Source organism: Oncorhynchus mykiss, chromosome 8, assembly GCF_057628025.1.
Source record: "Oncorhynchus mykiss isolate SJ-2025 chromosome 8, ASM5762802v1, whole genome shotgun sequence".
Lineage (NCBI taxonomy): Eukaryota > Metazoa > Chordata > Actinopteri > Salmoniformes > Salmonidae > Oncorhynchus > Oncorhynchus mykiss.
The window spans coordinates 66,367,822-66,386,740 of record NC_143029.1 but is presented as its reverse complement, the minus strand read 5'-3'; the positions used below and the strand labels follow the sequence as shown (position 1 = coordinate 66,386,740).

The window sequence follows — 18,919 nt, the reverse complement described above, 5'->3', positions numbered from 1 at the left end:
AAAATGATTTTTATTTAAATTTCATGTAATGGATATACACAAAATAGTCCAAATTGGTGAAGTGAAATGAAAAAAAAAACTTGTTTCATAAAAAATAAAAAATAAAAATTAAACGTAAAAATGGTGCATGCATATGTCTTTACCCCCTTTGCTATGAAGCCCACAAATAAGATCTGGTGCAACCAATTACCTTCAGAAGTCACATAATTAGTTAAATAACGCCCACCTGTGTGCAATCTAACTGTCACATGATCTCAATACACCTGTTCTGAAAGGCCCCAGAGTCTGCAACACAACTAAGCAAGGGGCACCACCAAGTAAGCGGCACCATGAAGACCAAGGGGCTCTCCAAACAGGTCAGCAACAAAGTTGTGGAGAAGTATAGATCAGGGTTGGGTTATAAAAAAATATCAGAAACTTTGAACATCCCACAGAGCATCATTAAATCCATTATTAAAAATTGGAAAGAATATGGAAGCACAACAAACCTGCTAAGAGAGGGCTGCCCACCAAAACTCATAGACCAGGCAAGGAGTGAATTAATCAGAGAGGCATAAAAGAGACCAAAGATAACCCTGAAGGAGCTGCAAAACTCCACAGCGCAGATTGGATTATCTGTCCATAGTACCACTATAAGCTGTACACTCCACGGAAGAGTGGCCAGAAAAAAAGTAATTGCTCAAAGAAAAAAATAGGCAAACACGTTTGGTCTTTGCCAAAAGGCATGTGGGATATTCCCCAAACATATGGAAGAGGTACTCTGATCAGATGAGGCTAAAATTGAGCATTTTGGCCATCAAGGAAAACGCAATGTCTGGTGCAAACACAACACATCTCATCACCCCAAGAACACTATCCCCACAGTGAAGCATGGTGGTAGCAGCATTATGCTGTGAGGATGTTTTTCATCAGCAGGGACTGGGAAACTGGTCATAATTGAAGGAATGATGGATGGCACTAAATACAGGGAAATTCTTCTGGGAAACCTGTTTCAGTCTTCCAGAGATTTGAGACTGGAACAGAGGTTCACCTTTGAGCAGGACAATCACCGTAAGCATACTGCTAAAGCAACACTCGAGTGGTTTGAGAGGAAACATTTAAATATCTTGGAATGGCTGAGTCAAAGCCCAGATCTCATTCCAATTGAGAATCTGTGGTAGGACTTAAAGATTTCTGTACACCAGCAGAACCCATACAACTCAGTTTTGCCTTGAAGAATGGGCAAAAATCCCAGTGCCAAGCTTATAGAGACATACCCCAAGAGACTTGCAGCTGTAATTGCTGCAAAATGTGTCTCTACAAAGTATTGACTTTTGGGGGGGGGAATAGTTATGGACGCTCAAGTTCTGTTTTTTTGTTTATTTCTTGTTTGTTTCACAATAAAATAAAATAAATTGCATCGTCAAAGTGGTTGACATGTTGTGTAAATCAAATGATACAACCCCCCCCCAAAAAATCAATTTTAATTCCAGGTTAAAAATGCCAAGGGGGTGAATACTTTCGCAAGCCACTGTATATAGTCTCGCTATTGTTATTTTACTGCTGCTCTTTAATTACTTGTTACTTTTATTCTTATCCATATTTTTTAAAACTGCATTGTTGGTTAGGGGCTCGTAAATAAGCATTTCACTAAGGTCTACCTACACCTGTTGTATTTGGCCCATGTGACTAATAAAATTGTATTTTATTTTATTGAATCATATGATGCAACATAAGCTACTTATTATATGATGATCATGTGATGCCCTCCCACATACTGAAGTATACCTAAAGGTGTACAAACGGTCTTTTTTGTGTAAAATACAGTGTTTACTGTGTCAAACCTACTTCCTCTCACTTACACATTGCAGTATATTAGTACTTGCCCACTCAATCCCAGTAGACCATGTATTTATTTACCTAGTGTGGGACAAGCTGTTGCTATGACATCAGAACACCATTCTAGAGGATAACTCAGCAATGCAATGCTGTTGAGGCAGCTGAAAATAAACCACAGCAATTACACTTTCAATTAGTCGTTTTCCGATTACGTCATACTATATGCTTACCTGTTGACACCTGCTGGCTAGTTAGTCTGGATGAGTAGACTGCCTACCTGTATCGTATTGTGGTGTGATGTTGGATGGTGCTGGGAGGGAGAGAAAGAGAGAGGGGGGAGGGAGAGGCCACACACACCAGATGGGCTCACACTGCCCGCCCAGCATCAGGAAACAAACACCCCGGCAACTGGTGTCGCTCTCTCCTAATTGCCCCATAGTGAAACAGGATGTTTCCGCTCCCTTCCAGTACTGCAGTTTGAGTGCCTTTCTTTTAATTAATGTTGCAACATGCCTCATTTAACAAACAAACAACTTCAAAGTGAATCAGTGCTGCCATGGTGCGCTGTGTACATCGTGTATTTATTCACTGCAGACCCTCATCCTTCCAAAAGAATGTCTTACTAGGAAACACCCTGTGAAATGCATGTTGCTGTTTTTTTTGTTTTTTACAGTTTCCTGCATGTATGTCCTGTTTGCTTTGGGATGGTCAGCCTTTGGACAAAACAATGATGACAAACCTACTTAGCTACCACTTTTTTATTAAATTCACTGTGAGGCTAATACATATCATGACCGACTGACCTAGTGGGGGCAACTTAATGACACAGCAGTATAACCCTGTGCATTCCATATTGATCTTCATTAAGAATCCCTACTTAAAGAGCAACTTGGTCCTGAATGTTTGTGATGCATTACAGCGCTCTTTAGTGGGTCTTGATGCTCCTGATGGTTTATTGGCAGTTTAATATTTCATTTCTGTATGGCTTGATTGCGTCTTACAAGGTGGACTATAAAGTATGATTGCGTGATTGACCGTAACATCCCCTGTGAGAGTCATCAAACCATAGATTGTGTAGAAATTAAACAGATAATAGTTATTCTGTATAATGCCGTTTGTAAGTTAACTGTGGGAAATAGTGAAAACAATATTATACCTCTGACTCAATGTCCAAAATAAGGTCTGACAAATTTAAACCTCTGTTTTTAACCATATTTGTTTGAATATGGTGTATTGAATATTAACTTGAGGAATTACAAAGAAAATGGAAGTTGATTCAATTTATAACCCGGTAAACAGAGGAAAATTCCTAAGGGCTACGTACCTCACAGAGGAACGCTGTTTCCTTAAACTGCCACATTTCAGAGAGACTGCTTCTTATACCAGTGAATGGCCCAACAAGTAAGCCTCCTAAATGTATTGCTGTGGTCATGAGTGGAGCAGCTTGCTTCCATTGAGCTCCTCCATTACAGAGAAGGCATTCTGTAGGCTTTAGCAGCATGGGGGACTTAAAGCTGATACATACTCCCCATTCAAGGAGTAGAAGGATTGTATAGGATTGGAACCCACTACTCCAGTCAATACAGAGCGAGAGCAAGCAACACACTTTAAGTCCCATAATGCACAAGGCTCCCAGGGGGATACCTGGCTGGAGTGTTCCATCAACAACACTGCTCCAACACCCCCTCTACCACTTTCATCCATGTCAGTTTTTTAAATGATCTCCCCACCAGCCAATGACACACAAGGTTTCATAAAGACCTGTGCTTCTTTTTCCTCTATTTCCTATAATCAGAACACCAGAGGAAGTATTTGCTCTCCCACTGACGGCATAACACAGCACTTCTTGTTCCTGAAGGAGTCACAGAGAGAGTAGAGGAGAGCAGTGTCTCCATCAGGGAGGGATGTCCACCTTGGATGAACATTTAACCAGATGCTCAGCCTATCGAATCGCTCTTTCTCCGTTTTCCCCTCTCAACCCACCCCCTCCAGTTTTGGATGGACCTGCCACTGTCCATTTGTTCTCTGGATTAAAATGAAGACCCTTACCCCATAAAGCCCCCCCCCCCCCCCCCCCCCCCCCCCCCCCCCCCCCCCCACATACACACACACACAGTGGAGGTGCAGTGCGATGAGGCCCATCCGTGAAGCCCAGGGGGGCCTGATTCTGCTCCAGGTGGCTCCAAAGCTGCAAAGATTCCAGACCCTCCATTTACCATCCCCATTATATACAAACCTTTGTTTGTTTTTTTGCATTGTTCTTAACTTGTTTTGTACATACAGTTGAAGTCGGAAGTTTACATACAATTAGGTTGAAGTCATTAAAATTAATTTTTCAACCACTCCACAAATTTCTTGTTAACAAACTAAAGTTTTGGCAAGTCGGTTAGGACATCTACTTTGTGCATGACACAAGTCATTTTTCCAACAATTGTTTACAGACAGATTATTTCACTTATAATTCACTGTGTCACAATTCCAGTGGGTCAGAAGTTTACATACACTAAGTTGACTGTGCCTTTAAAGAGCTTTGAAAATTCCAGAAAATGATGTCATGGCTTTAGAAGCTTCTGTTAGGCTAATTGACATCATTTGAGTCAATTGTAGGTGTACCTGTGGCTGTATTTCAAGGCCTACCTTCAAACTCAGTGCCTCTGCTTGACATCATGGGAAAATGAAAATATTTTAAAATCTATACAAACAATAGTATGCAAGTATGCAAGCGACGAGAGGCTAATCTGCCCTTGCCTTCTGTTCTGATAGCTAACGTTGAATCATTGGAAAATAAATGGGACGAACTGAAACAACGTATATCCTACCAACGGGACATTAAAAACTGTAATATCTTATTTTTCACCAAGTCGTGGCTGAATGACGACATTAAGAACATACAGCTTGCTGGTTATACACTCTATCGGCAGGACAGAACAGCATTCTCTGGTAAGACACAGGGCGGGGGCCTATGCATATTTGTAAACAATAGCTGGTGTACGATATTGAAGGAAGTCTCAGGGTTTTGCTCGCCTGAGGTAGAGTATCTCATGATAAGCGGTAGACCACACTATCTACCTTAGAGAGTTTATCTGTATTTTTTGTAGCGGTCTACATACCACCATAGACCGAGGCTGGCACTAAAACCGCACTCAATGAGCTGTATTCCGCCATAAGCAAAAGGAAAACACTCATCCACTCATCCAGAGGCGGCGCTCCTAGTGCACAGGGACTTTAATGCAGGGAAACTTAAATCAGTTTTACCTCATTTCTACCAGCATGTTAAATGTGCAACCAGAGGTTAAAAAAGTCTAGACCACCTTTACTCCACACACAGAGATGCGTGCAAAGCTCTCCCTTGCCCTCCATTTGGCAAATCTGACCATAACTCGTATCTTCCTGATTCCTGCATACAAGCAAAAATGAAAGCAGGAAGCACCAGTGACTCGGCCAATAAAAAAGTGGTCAGATGAAGCAGATGCTAAACTACAGAACTGTTTTGCTATCACAGACTGGAATATGTTCCGGGATTCTTCCGATGGCTTTGAGGAGTACACCACATCAGTCACTGGCTTTATCAATAAGTGCATTGAGGACGTAGGATCCACAGTGACTGCACGTACATACCCCAATCAGAAGCCATGGATTACAGGAAACATTTGCACTGAGCTAAAGGGTAGAGCTGACACTTTCAAGGAGCAGGACTCTAACCCGGAAGCTTATAAGAAATCTCGCTATGCCCTCCGACGAACCATCAGACAGGCAGCCACCCTAGTCATAGTCTAGTGCCAAGTCTATGTCCAAGATGCTTCTAAACAGCTCCTACCCACAAGCCATAAGACTCCTGAACAGCTAATCAAATGGCTAGGGATTTTTAGGGATTTGCTTAGAACTGCATTGTTGGTTAAGGGCTTGTAAGTAAGCATTTCACTGTAAGGTTCACTGTTGTATTCGGCGCATGTGACAAAATTAGATTTTAAACTACTACAGCTACTTCTCAGAAATGGCCTCCCAGAGTAGAGCCAATAATAGAGCAGTCATGGTGCCAACAAGCTCTTCAGGCTGGCCAGCAGGTTGCATATCTCTCAAAGATGAGCACCCGCCCTCCCAGGCTCCATGTCGGTGTGAGTGTGTGTGAGTGTGTGTGCCAGAGTCTTGAATTGGCACACAGAGGCTCCATTTGAAAACATCTGTCTCACGTGTGCACACGTGCGTGCGTGCATTATAGAATTATAGGATCTCTATGGTGTGTGAGGCTTGGGTATCGGCCAACGTGCCAGGCAGTCCTGGGTCCATTCCTCTACAATCTGCCCACCACGTGATGGGACGTTAGGATCTTTCTCCACCACCTGGATGTTGAATATACCCCTGGCTTAGAGCTGACACAAGATAGTCAGGATGACGTGTTTCAGGAGCTTCTTTATCTATTAATAAGTGCAGTAACTTCTGATTATGGGCCACCACAGAATAGATCCACTTCATAGTATATTAACCCTTGTAGAGATGAAACGGTATGAAAATTTCACATGACGATTATAGTGACCAAAATGATCACGGCTATCAGTATTATCACAGTATTATTAAAATGTGCTGAACATTTTCAAAAAGTACTGATAGACACACTGAAATCCTTTCACCAAGTTTTATATTGAAAACCAATAAACAACAAAGAACATTAGCAGCACTATGAAATGTGTGTGTGCATAAACATTAAAATAATAACGTCACCATTAAAGATGCCACCATGTGGCCATGAGAGGTAAAAGTTTCCCTAGTGCAGATTTAAATGAACACAACCTTAAGTAAGCAAATCAAATAAACAAACCACAAATTAAATTAGCAGCACTGACTTTGTATTGAGGCACGTCAACCTTCATCAGCCTCAGAAAGCCAGGCCTCTCAACAAATTGAAATTGCATCATGTCCTTTGCAATGAGGTCTTGAGCATTTTTGATGTGGGTGCATAAGCAGCCTGCCTTATAAATGTTTGCTCGAGTGTTTGTGTCACAACTGTAGATGAGGAGGGACCAGTAGCATCACAGGGTTTGCCTGCTGCTCGCCCACTCTGTAAACAAGGGAATAACACATGTATTATTATTATTATTATTATTATGTTACATTATTATTAACACACACACACACACACACAATTTACATAAATACAAAATGAGTCTTAAGAAGACAGTGATAGTAATTGCAATGAGCCCGACAATTTACATAAATACAGGAGTCTTTTATAGGAGTCTATAGTGTTCCTCCTGTTGAAACACTTTTACAACCAAGTCGACGTCTGCTGGATTTTAAATGAACAAATTATGTTGGTTGGGTATCGTGTGCAATGGGCGAATAGAGTCTGCAGACACCCAATCATACAGCAGCAGAACAACGTGTAGTGTTTTTACAAGACTAGGTAACACTGAACGCTTCAGTTGACATTATTGACAAGCTATTAGCAAGTCAGACAGACAAACCATGACATTTTCCCCCATTCCGAAGTCCCCACATCATGCATTGAGCTAAAAGTTAACTTACCTTGTGTAGGCTATAACGTAGTGGGTGGTGATCACGAATATGACTCAAGAGATTTGAAGTGTTGCCCCCTTTCGCAGCGATTGTTTTTGCATGTTCTGGAGACAGGGTGACCATCTTCGATTAAGTTTCCCTCGGCACTCTTGTAAAACCAAAAATACGACCACACTTCAGATTTGGTCCTCTTAGAAGGCTCAAAAATCTCCCGGCGCTTTCACTGCCTTCCGCCATGTTTTCACGCAAAACAAAACACACGTTTCATTACCACGGTTTTAATGATAATTCAAATTTGAAACGGTAATACGAATCATTTCATCCCTGCATTATACTCACAGTTTACGAATGTAGTGATAATAGTGTTCTTTGGAAAAAATCTGACCGACTAAAATATTTCAAACACATGAATGACTTCAGAATCGTATCACATTATGATGAACTGCCTGCATTAAGACTTCAGATCTCTATATCATTTTTTATTTTTTTATTATTACAGGGGTGCGGTTGGCAGGCTTCTGTCCTGCGCATCTCAGATTATGGTCTTTAACATAGGCTCCTGCCGAGTTTATTGGTCTCCATGGCAATAGAGGTGGAGACTAATGGCTTTTTCTCTGTCTTTCTTTCATTTCTGATGTTGTTGAGAAATTAACCTGGCAGTGAACAGCTAGCTAGCTACCTGTCTGTCTGTATGTCTGTCTATCTGTCTCTCCGTGTCTTTCTGATGCAAAAATGTACTTTCTATGCCTGTGATATGTGGATGTCCCCAATAGCTATCTTAAAATGAATGCACTAACTGTATGTCGCTCTGGATAAGAGTGTCTGCTAAATGACTCAAATGTCAAAAATAATGTCTGATATGTAAGAATGTGCTTCATTAATGGTATTTTGTGGTGATAGAATTACATCAGCAGTGATTGTCATCACACACTGTCTGTTGTTTGATGGTAACAGGCAGAAATTTGAAGGAAAAAAATGTTTTCACAGAAACAGAGTACAATCACCTACATACTGCTATCAAACACCCACACTACTTTCAAGCTCACAATATTAAGGCTCTTCCTCTGATATATGAAATGGCCTAAAGCAAAGCAGTTGTTGTATTGCATGTTTTACATATTATATTTTGTACTGAAAATAGATACTAGATTTTACATGGCCACTTCATAAGCAGACACTTTCTGTCATTCCATCCTTTACCTGTACTAACATATGAGGTGTTTGTGTATGTGTGACAGAGATGCTCTCTAAAGAGGCCCTGTGCTTTGTGCGTTTTGAAGATTGTCACTCTCTGAGTCCTCAGTCAGAGCAAGGCTGCTGTGTGTGTGACTATGGCTGTGTGCAGGCCAGGTCAGGGAACAGTGCGTTGTCAGCAGGACAGCTGCAGCGTGAGCCATGATGTGCAGTCAGTCAGTCCTCTCCTCAGAACCAGGATACTGCTGTTTGCTGCTAACCAAACACGGGCCTGGGGGGCCATTTTAGTGTCAGGGGTCCCGGCACCTTAGGCTCACTAGTCAACCCTACACTCACAGGACACCATCCCCCTGACCTTGAGTGTCTTGTGTGTGTGATGGTGAATGCACACTTTTCCAATATTATATCAAACTGTTAAATACAAAATAGTTCTCATTTCTAAAAATAGAAATGTAAGATTGGACCACTGTAAAGAAAGAAACTAGCACACCACACTTCTTCCATTATCAACCAATAGCAGGCGAGTGACAGGGGCTCTGTCGCTGCTGCAGTAGTCTAGTTTGCTGCTGTCACTTCTCGTTGATTGTGTTCTCTGAGTTTGTCTCCAGGCGGTGTAGATGCATGCCGAATCTCACCATGACAGTTCTACAGAGGTAACTCTGGGTTTGATTATTCAGGCCAAGGCTCTGGTGTTGATACATTCACTTCCTGCTAATCCTACTGCTGCAGTCCCCACTGTCAAGTCAAACCATTCTGACCTCATCATGCCTGCCTTAAAACCACTCACCCCTACTGTCACAGTAAACTATAACGACACAAGGCGAGACCCAGATACAGACATGGGAGGCAGATGGTTTGAGCTCTCATATATTTATTATAGTCCAAGAGGTAGGCAAAAGGCAAGTCGGGGACAGGCAAGAGTTCATAACCAGTTCAGAGTCCAAAACGGCACAGGGCGGCAGCAGGCAGGCTCGAGGTCAGGGGCAGGCAGAATGGTCAGGCAGGCGGGCTCAGAGTCAGGACAGGCAAGGGTCAGTACCAGGAGGACGAGGAAAAACAGGGACTGGGAAAAACAGGAGCTAGGAGAAAAATGCTGGTTGACTTGGCAAACAAGATGAACTGGCACAGACAGACCGAAAACACAGGTATAAATACACGGGATAATGGGGAAGATGGGCGACACCTGGAGGGGGATGGAGACAAGCACAAGGACAGGTGAAAAAGATCAGGGTGTGACAGTAAACATTACTAAGGACATGCGCATTAAGTAAATCGATAGGCCCTTGTGCTTATTTGATGGATGAGAAAGAGTTTTCATTGTGAACATGGTGCTAAACACACCAAAAAAAGGTTTATTTGGCTTGTAATCATAGTGGATCCCTTTTTGGTGCTATATACAGTGCATTCGGGAAGGTCCCACAGTTCACAGTGCATGTCAGAGTAGAAACCAAGCCATGAGGTTGAAGGAATTGTCTGTAGAGCTCTGAGATCTGGGGAAGGGCACAGATCTGGGGAAGGGTACCAAAAATATTCTGCAGCATTATATGTCCCCAAGAACACGGGCCATCCTTCAATCGAATAAGTTTGGAACCAAGAAGACTCTTCCTAGTGCTGGCCACCCTACCAAATTGAGCAATCAGGGGAGAAGGGCCTTGGTCAGGGAGGGGACCAAGAACCTGATGGTCACTCTGACAGAACTCCAGAGTTCCTCTGTGGAGATGTGAGAACCTTCCAGAAGGACAACCATCTCTGCAGCACTCCACCAATCAGGCCTTTATGGTAGAGTGGACAGACGGAAGCCACTTCTCAGGAAAAGGCACATGACAGCCCGCTCTGAGTTTGCCATGAGGCACCTAAAGGACACTCAGACCATGAGAAACAAGATTCTTTGGTCTGATGAAACCAAGATGGAACTCTTTTGCTTGAATTCCAAGCATTACATCAGGAGGAAATGTTGGTGGCAGCATCATGCTGTGGGGATGTTTTTCAGCGGCAGGTCCTGGGAGACAAGTCAGGATCAAGGGAAAGATGAAAGGAGCAAAGTATAGAGAGATCCTTGATGAAAACCTGCTCCAGAGCAAAGGTTCACCTTCCAACAGGACAATGAACCTAAGCACACAGCCAAGACAATGCAGGAGTGGCTTCGAGACAATTTTCTGAATTTCCTTGAGTGGCCCAGCCAGAGCCTGGACTTGAACCCAATCGAGCATCTTAGGTGAGACCTGAAAATAACTGTGCAGTGACGCCCCATCCAACCTGACAGAGCTTGAGAGGATCTGCAGAGAAGAATGGGAGAAACTCCCAAAATACAGGTGTGCCAAGTTTGACTTGCCTAGTTAAATAAAGGTTACATAAAACAATAGAATGGTGTGTGGGCGTATACGAGTCATTAAAAATATTAACACAAGTAGATCGATGATTGGCCAGCTCATCCTCCTCTAGACCGCAGATTGGCTAGCTGCTCCTCAGGGAGATGACATGTTCTATAAGGAAATAGCAAGCATTTTTTAAATGGTCTGTTTGTGATACAAGTTTAACGTGGGGGTTTTGAAGTGTTTTTTTTCTTCTCCAATTTATGCTTTGGCCACATACAACTATAGGACAAGTCAACAACATCATTTGGATATGAATTGAAGGGATTCTCCGGTACTTTTCTATACTTTTTAGCCAGTAGTTCTGAAAGCAGCATTCACGAGCCAAAAGTGGTCCCTGAAAATTGCGTACTACATATGTGCACCATGTGCACCATGTAATAGCGCTCTCTCTCGCTCTTCTGTGTGTGCATGATGTGCATCTTGCTAGCTGTCACTCGTATGGTGAGGTGCTGAAGCTCATTGTTTGAACTCAAATTGCAATGGTGCTGGACCAGGTGGGGGAAAATGTAGGGAAAGGGCGCAGCACATTTTCCAGAAAAACGTTGCTTTCAAACTAGTGATTTCATGGCTAATTGAGGTAAGACAGTAATTCTGCTCATAGATGATGCATGTATGAATTACACATTGGCACATCCAGCCCAAAGTGGAAGGTTTAAAAAATACTTAGTAGTCGCCTAAGTTCCATAGCATGTCTTTAACAGTATATATATATATATATGGAAAGTGAGATGTTCACTGGGCAGTTACTTTCATTCACAAGTTGAATCCAGTGTACTGGAACGAGATCTGGAATGGCTGGGGCTCACTGAGCATAGAATTGAGAACCACTGATTTAGTCGTTTCTCAAAACACAAGGTCTTACGTGAGTCTCTTTTCACAAAACACCATTACTGGCCATAGTGATGTTTAACATGTAATGACATAACACAACAGATTAGGTCAACTGGAATAAAATTCTCACTCACGGTTGCACAAAAAGAGCTGTGAGCAGACTAAGCCCCAAAATATTTGTATGTCCCTACATTTTAGCTATCTCTAAAAGATGAAAGAAACCTTTTCTGATCTGCAAAGAACTGTTGAAGGGCTCAAAGGGTAATTTGCGTCATTATGGTTCCACATATAACCATCACCCTTACCAAATAACCAAATAGGGGACAAAGCTCTTTATCTAACAATGAAACAGCTGTTGCAAATTACTCAGACAGAGTGCTGAGTCAGTGAAGAGAGAAGGCTTATTCCTTAATCTTGGAACTACCCATCCCGGATCCGGGAGAATTGTCATCAACTACACTAATTAGCATAGCGCAACGGTCAAAAGATATTACTAGAAAATATGAATATTCATGAAATCACAAGTGAAATATAGTGAAACACAGTTTAGCCTTTTGTTAATCACCCTGTCATCTCAGATTTAGAAATGATGCTTTACATTATGCTTTACAGCCAAAGCAAGACAAGCGTTTGTGTAAGTTTATCGATAGCCTAGCATAGCATTATGTCCAGCTAGCAGCAGGAAGCTTGGTCACGAAAATCAGAAAAGCAATCAAATTAACCGTTCACCTTTGATGATCTTCAGATGTTTTCACTGACGAGACTCCCAGTTAAACAGCAAATGTTCCTTTTGTTCCATAAAGATTATTTTTATACCCAAAATTCACGTTATGTTGGGAAATCCACCGGAAATAGCGGTCACGACAACGCCGAAACATGGCAAACGTTTTTTAGAATCAATCCTCAAGGTGTTTTTCAAATATCTATTAGATAATATATCAACCGGGACAATTGGCTTTTCAGTAGGAGCGAGGGGAAAAATGACTACCTCTGTCTTTTACGCAAGAATCACTCTGAGAGCCCTCAGCTGGACACTTACGCAATGTAGTCGTTTACGCTCATTCTTCAACATAAAGGCGTGAAACTACGTCACACTGCTGTTGACACCTTAGGGAATACGTAGAAAAAGGAATCTGGTTGATATCCCTTTCAGTGGCCAATAGGGGTGCATAGGAACACAACGGTTTCAAAACATGAGTCACTTCCTGATTGGATTTTCCTTAGGCTTTCGCCTGCAATATCAGTTCTGTTTTACTCACAGACAATATTTTGACAGTTTTGGAAACATTAGAGTGTTTTCTATCCTAAGCTGTCAATTATATGCATATTCTAGCATCTGTTCCTAAGAAATAGGCGGTTTACTTTGGGAACGTTATTTTTCCAAAAATAAAAATAGTTCCCCCTAGTTTCAAGAGTTAACTAGCTGAGCCTTATTCCCATACTTAATGACAAGACATGATGACTAGACTTACGGTGGGGTGAGGTTGCCAGAAATAGTACTTTTTATTCAACTTTTGAAGTAGAATAAAGTTGTTTACTACCCCCCTTCCTGTGGATAAAATTGTTCTATGTGAACAATGAGTGGCAAATGGCTGTCAGCAAACAATGCAGTTTCTCTCACAACTATTTTCTCCCATGCTCCTTATGGCTTAGGGGGGACGCAGCGTTTATTAGCCGGTGTGCGGCGAGGCGGTGACAAACTTTGAGGGATACGAATGCATCTCAAGTCAGGGATTAGACTTGGGCTAGGAGGAATCCCAAACACCAGATTTCCTTTTGATGTCATAGAGAGCTATTTATGTTGCCTTTGATGATATGTAAACGTCCTTGCATTTGACAATGGATATCAAAGGGTTTTGGTCAAGGGGACTGTTGGACGTATTAAATGACAGACAGTGTTTTATACATTGCTTGGAGAAATATGAGGGACAGCTGAGGTATGTGGAATGTATTTTCTGAATAAAGTTTGTAAGGATATAATACATGTCTCTTATGCCTCAAGTGTTCAGTGGTTTACTGAAAAGAACATTGCATATTTCAGTATATGACGAACATCTATAGAAATGTTTACTCTCTCTATTTCTATCTCTCTATGGAATTGTGAATAGCTTGCCTTGAACGTCTTTACCCACCGCTATAGCTACAGCTAAAAAAAACTCAGTTAACCTTCAGTAATATTCTGAATAGAACTGAATCTTGAAGAGAAGTGGTTAGGTTGCAAGCTTGCTTTTTGTCGTAGAGTATTCTCCAAATATAACATTCAGATTTAATTCCAAAATAACTCAATCAATGTTTAGAATGTTTTGTTCACTTACTAAAAATCACTATTTTCTATGTGTTGGTAGCACCATTGGTCATCTTCGGTCTGGGTGTGTAGTAAGCATTGGTTAGAGAGGTGGTGAATGTTCCCTAACAATCCTGGGCTATAAACAGATATCGAGTGATGCCCTCACAGTGTTCCAGCCAAGTCAATGGGAACTCTGTTCTTCAACTCTACCTGTAACAGGGAGACAAGCTGCATTCAACCGGAGGGCACAATTATATTTATTCCTGTCAGGATGGGGCTTTGCTGACTGTAGCTGTGGCCCTTTATCTGGGTCTGTAGTACTCCTAATCACTGTATACTGTTTACCTAACCGCAACGGTCCACCACTGATCTCAGATCATCTGACCCACATCTATTCATCTTGATCCAGAAAGTGTCGCCGCTCGCTACATATGCCCAATTGATGTTCTGTTTTGTATCTTTGTTCCAAAGCAAACACCAAACACGTCACTATAACCTACACTCATATATCATGCACATACTGTATATATGTAAGCTGTCTGGCGAAACTGGCAACCAACTGCAAGTGTTTGTAGTGTTGTCACAGTGCCAAGCCTGCCCACGGAAATGATCCCATGGTGATAGCACATTTTTATCAATGCACTGCTGAAGGGCACTTAGTGTTAGGCTGGGCATAATCAACCCAGGGAAAGGGCTTCCAAGGACATAATACCAAGTGCCTTATGTCCATCTAAAGGACATCTCCTTCCTTTTCACAGATTTAACTTTCAAATACTTTATCGAGAATGAAGTGTATGGATGATATTTCGGAGAGTAACCTTACATTCATTTGGAACTGAAAGAGCTCTGCTGCAAGGGATCTCTGCTGCAAGGGAGAAAAAGTTGGTAGTTAAAGGCCCAGTGAAGTCAAAACTTGATTTCCTGTGTTATAAACTCAGCAAAAAAAGCAAAAAAAAAAAAAAAAAAAGGCAATAATTTACAATGTCCGTACTGTGAGACGCCTAAGACAGCGCTACAGGGAGACAGGACGGACAGCTGATCGTGCTCACAGTGGCAGACCTCGTGTAACAACGCCTGCACAGGATCGGTACATCCGAATATCACACCTGCGGGACAGGTACAGGATGGCAACAACAACTGCCCGAGATACACCAGGAACGCACAATCCCTCCATCAGTGCTCAGACTGTCCGCAATAGGCTGAGAGAGGCTGGACTGAGGGATTGTAGGCCTGTTGTAAGGCAGGTCCTCACCAGACACCACCGGCAACAACGTCGCCTATGGGCACAAACCCACCGTCGCTGGACCAGACAAGACTGGCAAAAAGTGCACTTCACTGACGAGTCGCGGTTTTGTCTCACCAGGGGTGATGGTCGGATTTGAGTTTATCGTCGAAGGAATGAGTGTTACACTGAAGCCTGTACTCTGGAGTGGGATCGATTTGGAGGGGGAGGGTCTGGGGCGGTGTGTCCCAGCATCATCGGACTGAGCTTGTCCTTGCAGGCAATCTCAACGCTGTGCGTTACAGGGAAGACATCCTCCTCCCTCAAGTGGTACCCTTCCTGCAGGCTCATCCTGACATGACCCTCCAGCATGACAATGCCACCAGCCATACTGCTCGTTCTGTGCGTGATTTCCTGCAAGACAGGAATGTCAGTGTTCTGCCATGGCCAGCGAAGAGCACGGATCTCAATCCCATCGAGCACGTCTGGGACCTGTTGGATCGGAGGGTGAACGCTAGGGCCATTCCCCCCAGAAATGTCCGGGAACTTGCAGGTGCCTTAGTGGAAGAGTGAGGTAACATCCCACAGCAAGAACTGGCAAATCTGGTGCAGTCCATGAGGAGGAGATGCACTGCAGTACTTAATGCAGCTGGTGGCCACACCAGATACTGACTGTTACTTTTGATTTTGACCCCCCCTTTGTTCAGGGAGACATTATTCCATTTCTGTTAGTCACATGTCTGTGAAACTTGTTCAGTTTATGTCTCAGTTGTTGAATTTTATGTTCATACAAATATTTACACATGTTAAGTTTGCTGAAAATAAACGCAGTTGACAGTTTCTTGACGTTTCTTTTTTTACTGAGTTTATGTATATACTTAAACTCAGTAAAAAAAGAAACATCAAGAAATATATATATATATTTCCACACTATGAGGTTGGAATAATACTGTGAAATTGTGAAAATTATGGTAATGCTTTTTTAGTGTAAGAGGTGCTTGAAAAGACAGCCTGAAATTTCAGGCTTTGGTGGGATGGAGTTTTGGCCTGCCTGATGACATCATTAAATTAGTTAGTAGACCAATAAGAGTGTTCCAAACCTTTCGGCCAATAACAGATAGTTTTCAGTTTTCCCCTCCCCACTCAGACCACTTCCAGACAGTCCTAGCAAAATTATTGCTTGAGAAATTGCTCTTTGCTAAGAAGCTATTTTTGTTTGTTTCAATTAAAATGGTAAAAATAATCAGAGTAAGGCACTTTAAGTGAGACACTAGTCTCCCTTTCACCTCATGTATCACCTGATTTACTTAACAAAAGGTACACCTCAATAGGTGGTCCAGGTAAGTCATGACATGGCACAAGCCTATCCACTTTTGCTCTCTATTGCTCCTCTATTGTTCCTCAAGAAAGGGGGAGGCCAATGACATTACGACTTCCCATCAGACCAACTCCTTGAATGCCCTACTCCTTAAACTTTGCAGTTGTGTGTAAAAAAAAACATTATTTTGCGCAAAAAAATATTCTTGGACCCTTAAGTGTGTGTACTTTACTGTATTTATACTTGGGATGTCGCTTTTCAACAGTAAAAGTTTTTAAAAAATGCTGAAGGACGTATCTAATTGTTACCCAGAAATGATTTGAAGTTAGATAAAGATGGCTGCAATGGACCTTTTTTAAAGCAAAATCTTAAAAGCGGTACGTTTAATTTGCCAAATGTTTCATTCCCTTTGTCTTTGTCTCTACAAAATGTCCAGTATCCTTTATTATTACATGACTGATAGTCAAATTACAAATTAGACAGAAAATTGAGCATTTGAACAACAGGCATAATGAACAGAAAGGGACCAATTAGGAAAATTACAAATAGTCTTAATCCAGTAATTTGTCACTCAGTATCAGTGTTTCACCCTGATAATGTTTTTCATCTATATTCTTATAAGAAGGATCTAGTTGGCATGCTATATGCTTATCATTGTTGTGTAAATTATGTATCAATCAAACCATAGTTTCATTGATCAAATGGGACTAAGCTGCTGTGTCCAATGTCACTTTGTGATGGATGGACCTTGTGGAGTAGCACTGGGCATGGGGACCAGGCAGTGATGGGCCTCCTGTGCCCAGACTGGGACATTATCGTCTGGGATCGATGGTTGCAGACAGCTGTTGTAATGTCCCCCTGAGGAGGGCCTCAGCCCAGCCTGTGTGCCGGAAAGGGCCGGGGAGGGGAGACAGAGGGGGAAGGGAGATGGAAGAGGGGAGGGGAAGGGTGGAAGAGGGAACAATGGTGTGCAACTGCAGCCTGCAATTCGGGGCATTTCTGCATGTGGGAATTCTCCCATTAGTTCCTTTTTGAACACTCCCCCTCTATCATCCCATTGGTTTACAAGCATTTTGCTACACCCGCAATAAGATCTGCTAAACACTTGTATGTGACCAATAACATTTGATTTGATTTGCATGAACACATCCCTCCTCGAGCATGACATCCTCATGCTTGTGACACTTTTGAATGTGGGTCAAAAGGGAAATAATTATTATCTGAGTGTCTTTCGCTTACACCTACTGAACACCTGCCCTTACCATAGTTAACAGAACTGTGGGAAAACATTGCCCGACAGTCAGGGGCGGAAGGACACTGTCTATTGGTGTCACTCCTGCCTACCGCTAGCACAGCAGCTGGGAGGCTGGGGCGACACTGTGTGCTAGCTAACTAGCTAGCTTGCTAGTTAGCGACACCGAGTGTCAGCTTGCAAGTTAGCTAGCACATGGTGTTGCCCCCGCCTCCCACCTGCTGTTATCTGGAGAAAACCGTGCCAGACATGTGGGCGAGAAGGACACTGTCACCCCCGCCTACCGCTAGCACAGCTAGTTAGGGACACCACGTACTAGCTAGCATGCTAGTTATCTAGCTAGCACACGGTGTCATCCCCACCTCCTGTGTACCGGACTAGCTGGCTAAGCTAGCACACAGTGTCTTCATTCCCGCCTGCCGAACACCTGCCCTCGCTGTCCTTAACAGAACTGCAGGAAAACAGTGCCCGACAGGCGGGGACGATGCACACTGTCTATCATTGTGCGGCTACCATTGTCGCCCCTGCCCCTTCTTCTGTGGGGTTTATCGACGGCTGGCATTCAATGTTATTGTGCATAAACACCATCTCCTGTACTAGAGCGTCCCCGCCTCCTGCCTGTCATAGCTTTAAAAATGTATCAATAGAAGTATAAAGAGGGGTTCCTGCAGATGCAAGAATGCCCACATGCAGGAACACCCCGAATTGCAGACCGCAATTGCACCCTTCTCAAAGGGAAGGGTCGGTGGGGGAGGGGCAGTGAAATGACCAAATGGGTCAGACGGACCAGCATCCTCCAGGGGGATCACTCCCTCCCATCCTCTTGAGTGAGCTTCTCCAACACACAGGCGAAACCGCACACACGCAAACACACATATTATGACCACAGTAATTACATTGTATTGACAATGACGTTCAGATGAGATCAGCCCTCGTGGGTGACCCTACCCCGATCACATCTTATGTCACAGCTGATGGATGGACATACACCACACCCTGATGTATGCAAATACACTCTATTGTTGGTTTCAAGGTGTCATTGTCAGTGTGTCACTGGTTGAAATCACGCAGACAGTATTGCATTTGTGTCAACCTTTGTTGTCCCAGG

General features: G+C 42.8%; 1 protein-coding gene and 1 long non-coding RNA gene across 2 annotated transcripts in view; one reads left to right on the top strand and one right to left on the bottom strand.

Annotated features, from left to right (window-relative positions):
* Positions 1 to 18,919, top strand: part of LOC110530335 (XK-related protein 4) — a 66,186-nt gene that overhangs the window by 14,372 nt on the left and 32,895 nt on the right. The gene's annotated exons all lie outside the window — the stretch shown is intronic.
* Positions 6,438 to 7,591, bottom strand: LOC118965544 (uncharacterized). Its single transcript, XR_005052931.2, has 2 exons — positions 7,342 to 7,591; positions 6,438 to 6,874 (listed from the first exon to the last, which is right to left on the bottom strand). It is a non-coding gene; the product is annotated as an uncharacterized LOC118965544 (long non-coding RNA).